Here is a 5,879-nt window from a genome sequence, read left to right on the forward strand (position 1 = left end):
AAGATCAGCAGGAATTCCGGGGCTATAAATTAGAATGAGAAGTTTAAAAAAAATCCCAAAGGATAACAGTAAATAATTTATTACACTTTCTACCAGACTGACTCTGGAGAATTTGTATTAACTTCACTTAGTCTAGTACAGATTATTTCTTCACAAGTCACCAAAAAATTGTTTTCCTGTTGCACAGTTGCTAAATTGCTCTTTTCTAAGAACTCTGACTTTGTGCTCTGCAGAGTGAACAATGCCAATTCCCAGATCTAAATAACTGCTGACTTGCTTCCTAAATCTTTCAGTAACTTCAATGACCTTTCCCTCCTTAGGATTTGCTTTACCACATTTTTTGTGTTTTTTTATTACTTCCAGCTCTTTTGATTCTATTAGCCCTGGTGATCTTTAGTTCCCCCAACTATTTTTCATTCATTCCTTCTAAAACAGATTGGTAGCACAGCCTTGGAACTCTGCTTTTTTACTAGCAGTTAGTCTTAAAACAATTGTTTCAGAGCCTTTTTTCTGAGATACAGTATTTTTACATAAAAACACTAGATTTTAATCCACAGAATGTTAGTTGTTGTATGTTTGCTAAATGTGAATGTTAGTAAATGATATTTTATTGTTATTTACCATCATCATTACTACTAATTTATTAAATTTGCATCCTCAATGTCTTAAATTTTAGAATTCCACTTCGCAAAATAGGGACAATTAGAAACATCTGCTTTCAATGCAATATTCTCAATGGTTGTTCGTATGAACACTAAATTATTTTGTTATGTCAGATAAATATTTCTTTAAAAACTCAGAAAATAAATTTGTTATGTTTTACATCTCTGTCTTGTTTTGAGTTTCTCTATAATAATTGTATCATGATTTTTGAACTCCAGGGCTAAAACCTAATTCTGGAACTAAGCCCCATTAAGGCATGTTTTTCAATCGATATGCACATAATTGTTCACTAAGATATTGTTGATTCTTGTGCTAGTACTTGGGGTTTGGTTAATTAATTATCCCTATCTTCTGCTTTTGCACTTATTAATAACAATGTGGTCTGGAGACATAAATGAGAAAAAAATATTAGTTCTTTAAAGCTAAGTTTCATCTGTATAGGTTATTTTGCTACGGAATTAACGTACTTGTGTAGATGGTGCTTTTAATTCCCTCCTGGCAAGGTGGTAGAGTCAGGTAGACACAAATCTTGCTCTAATGTTGTTTCTCCAGGACTTTCCTTTTGTTAAGATGTTACAGGACTTTGTAAGAAAATACTGTTACGAACATCTGGAGAGTGAGTCACCACAAAACTGGTCATCCTCCCACAACATTTTCAGTTTAACTGAAAAGGATTCAAGAAGCTGTGTACAGTGCTGTCTAATTAACAGAATATAGAGAACAAAAGCTGATCCAAAAGAGAAAGAAAGACAATGCTTCAACATTAGGGAAGAAATTGTATGAATCGTATGAATCACACAAATAGAATATATATTTGCCTAATAACAGAATCTGGGGAACATCAAGTAAAATTCCTCAGATAGCAAAAGTTTGGGGATAAAAATATATTTCTGTACTAGTTATGTTCACAAACATACCGTGCCATAAACCATAATTTGTGAAGCTATAGTATCTGTGTAGAGAATGGCTAATGTAGAGTGTGTCATGGTGGTTGTACATCTCAGCCCTCCCCACTAAAGCTTTTGATCCTGCCTCTTCAGACTTAACATAGGAGAGCTTTTGATTGTGGGGGATGTGTTTCTTTTTTCCTATTACCACTCAAGCACATGTTTTTATGAATGTTCAAGCTGTTCTTTGAGGAGTTTTGACGTTTGAGTGAAATGAACCTTTTTTTAGTCAAAGATTAGAGTGTTATTCATCTCTTCCTTTTTAATCATCTAGTAGTAGTAGCAGTAGCAACCTTAAAATGGATGCCTAAAGTGTATTTTCAACTGGTTATGCACTAAAAATAACAGTTTGTAAGAATCACAAACTTCATTAAAAACATTGTGGAAGATGGAATAGCCAGGCATTATTAAAAATAAAAAAGAAGTGAAACTGAAATAACTATCACAGAACTTTACATGTAATCTGTATGATAACAATTTGGCTATAAAAGTGGTGTTTATTAATAACTAAACCAGAGATTGTAATGTTTTCTGATGGTAGCTAAAGCACTTTCTTCTTTAAAAATTGAAATTCATTCCCATACTATTTTAGAGAATGATGGGGAAAGGAGGAACTTGCTTCCATGTGTTTGCATGACTCAGTGATTTACTGCAATTAGAGAACATTAATTTATAAAGAGACAGTAAAATTTCTCAACTGTATAGGAAATGTTGAGTTAATCAAGTTCTATTATCACTTCCCTGGATGTTGTGGCTTGTCAGGAGCCTTTGGAGCTGCCACCAGACTCCGACAGCGAGGGGTCTTATGAGTCGGCCCTGGAGGATGCGGAGGACCCTGGACAGGGTTCTGACTCCGAGCAGAGCGCAGAGAGACTAGTTGGTCCCCAGGTGACGACTGAGCCTTGGATCAGTGGGGAGGAGACAAGAGAGAATGACACAGAAACCTCCTGTGAGTTGTTTCGGGATGCACACAGGTGAAGGGCTGCTCAGCGTAAAGAACAATTGAGTATTTACAGGAGGTGATTACAAGCAGCTGTTGCTCATTAAGATCCTCTCCTGTTTATAAAAGAGACTGCTTGTGCCACGCCCTTCTTGCAGAAGTCAACATTCACAAATCAAGAGAAACCAACTTGGATAAGTGGTTTGCTGGGAGAAACCTGTTGCAGTGCTGCGTGAGTGTATAGGACTTTTTGCCAGAGCGATTGGCTATTTGTTTATTTTGCAGCCAACAAGAGTCTGGACTGATTAAAACATTCTTCCGTACGTCTGTTTTGGCTTTCGTTCCTGGACGGAGAAGTGGGAGGGTCAGAACACTGGACTACCCAACCAACATTTAGTAATTGCAAAATTACTAATTTCTTACAAAAATACTTCAGTGTTCGATGGATTTGTTTCCAAATTCAGGTACTCAGGTCCCCTAGCAAAAGGTGATGAGAGCTTTAGTAGAATCCCTATTATATTGCTATAATTTACTGTAACTTTAGTTTGGGATTATAAAGGGATATCTGCGAGGGAAGAATATGGCAAAAAATATGGTAAATTATTTTTTGTAATCTTGACTTAGTGTTGACTCCTGACAAGTGCCTGGACAAGTTTTTTGGGCAAAGATTTTTGCAAATAGTTTGTCATTGCTTCCTTCCTAGGGCCAAGAGAGAATGAGTGGCCCAAGGTCATTCAGCTGGTTTCATCCCTAAATAGAACTCATGGTCTCCCAGTTTCTATTTTTTTAAAACAATTTTTATTTGTTTTTTAACAAGGACAAACAAACATAAAAATAAAAAAAACCATCTTCCATTACAAATTGTAGAAAGTGTGTCAGTTGGTTACAGCATTTCCATGTATCTCTTCCATAGTCACCACCTGTTTTTCATATCAAATCGCATATTTTAAATTCACCTATATTCATGTATATCAGAATTATTATATCTCAACCTTAATTTGACTATAATTGTTTTTACATCCTTTTATATATAATATTCAAAATCTAGAATAGGATTATATAACATTCCATTAAATCATCCTAAAATCATTCAATCACAATACCTCTTTATAACATATTCTAAAGGTTTTAAACCTCCTCTCATAATCTCCATATATTGTTTATATAAAATTTCATATTATCAAACTGATATCTATATGTATTGTTATCATTATTAATCATTATTTAACTATAGTTATTGTCACTTCATTTTATACATGCTATTAGTAAACTAAATTTAGCTTAATTTTTATTATACATTTTTGTTGCATCAACCTGTATCCCTCCAGCAATAGTACGGTCTTATATCTCTTGCTATTTGTAGCATTAATGTTCTAGTTACTTTCTTAATAAATCTTGTATAAACCTCCCTTGGCAACATGCTGTTCCTTTCATATCTGGCAAAAGCTTGAAACCCAACATCTGCTCTTTCCATCAGCTTATCTTTGGTTATCGCCAGTGCTTCTATCAAGATTTCTCTCCTTATCTCCGTCAATTTTTCTCTCTTTTCTTCTTCTGTGCTTTGAAGTCTGGGGTAGAGTTCCAAGCCATCCATCTCCCCTTTCCATATTCTGCTCTTGCCATTACCAACCACGCTCACTTTGTTGTCAGTATCCGCAGTTTTCTTATCTCTTAGCTCATTTTTTTCTTCCATCTTTTGAACTCTGTCCTCCACTTTCTTCATTTGGTAAACATCCTCAGTTTCTCCATCAGATTTTTCTGTTTTGTATTCCATATTTTCCAATCTCTTTTCAATTCTCTCTGACACAACTAATAGATTTTGAATTTCAAACATAATCATTTGCAATGTTACAGTTTCTTTTTCCTGCTGGCCATTTTTTCAATTTTTCAGATACTGCCACTATAGGGTTCAAGGCTATTTTAATAAACTTCAAACAGGTTCATTATATTTCCCTCCAATAGCTCGTGATGTTGTCTTCCCTCCAATAGCTAGTGATAGAACTTCCAAAAGGCACCTGTGTAAACAACGTGCTGTTCCTACTATCACTGTCAGTAAACAAGCTGAAAGAACCTTGAATCTCAAGTGATCAAAGAGAAAGAAGAAAAAACAATGTATCTAGCCTCCAGCCTCTAAGTGGCAGTGTAACTGCTTTTCCTCCTGTTGATACAACCCTCTTTATAATCCTTATTTTCTTCTTTCTATTCCAAGTTTAAGAAAGAAAGAAAAAACCTTAAATGGAGATTAAAAACAAGTCCAATCAATCAAATCAAGCATTATAAAAAAGGGGAATTTTAATTCATAAGTATAAGCAAAAGTGAAAAAAGAAGAAGAAAGAATTAATCAATTCAGTTTAAAAAATAGGGAGCCCCTGCAAAAGTTCCATCCATGGAAAAAAAAAAAGAAATTAGAAACTGGATAACACACTAAGTTCAATGCAGATCAATCTCGCCCCCTAAAGTCTTTTGTCTTCAATCTTAACTAACTCCATCATGTGGTTAGCATTATGTCATTTATCACATCAACCGAGTTATCTACCTTTAATTATCTGTAAGCTACCATAAAACCATCTATTTCCCTACTTTCTTTGGAAGTGGAGACCCGGAGCAAATTTTTGGGAGTTCATAAGATTCTGATTTACTAAATCTCATTCTATTGAAAACTATTTTTTCATCAGATGACAACTGGAAATACTGGGTGGCTTTATTGCTTTATATTACATTTCTATGAAGGCCATTCTTTTCAATTCTTCTTTCCTGGATACCTATGTGGAAAAACTACAGTACTACACTATAATTGAATAGGAATAAGGATTCTCTTGTCTCCATCTCTATATCCGTTTCCATGTCTTTATCTGGTGTACATTCCTTGTGACTGGGCAAGGGACTCCACAGATATTTTGTCCAAGAATTGATATTTTTATCAAAATTCCAGATGGGCCCACCAGGTGAATCTCCTGGGCACCAAAGTGAAGACAGCTCTAAAAGTCATAGTAATAATTATAATAACAATTACTAGGCATGCGTATTCAGGCAATAAAATAATGCAATGTAAAAACGTGTTGCTTAACATTTCAGTCATTCACAGAAATCTTGGAATTAGATAACGGCGTGGGCAAGTCAGTATACTATTTATTTATTTTTTGCTTTCATCATTCTGAATTATATAAATCACTGCTTAGTTTACTATGGGAAATGCTTATTTTCATTTAAGCTAATTTTCCAACTTAACATATGCCATGTGCCTTCCAGATTTAATACAAAAAACCTACAAGTATAATTAAGAAATAGGAGATACTGCACAATATTTTATGGTAGTATTTTACAAAAAT

The sequence above is a fragment of the Thamnophis sirtalis genome, unplaced genomic scaffold, assembly GCF_051295495.1.
Source record: "Thamnophis sirtalis isolate CommonGarterSnake01/CBP01778 unplaced genomic scaffold, rThaSir2_p1.2 scaffold_5, whole genome shotgun sequence".
Lineage (NCBI taxonomy): Eukaryota > Metazoa > Chordata > Lepidosauria > Squamata > Natricidae > Thamnophis > Thamnophis sirtalis.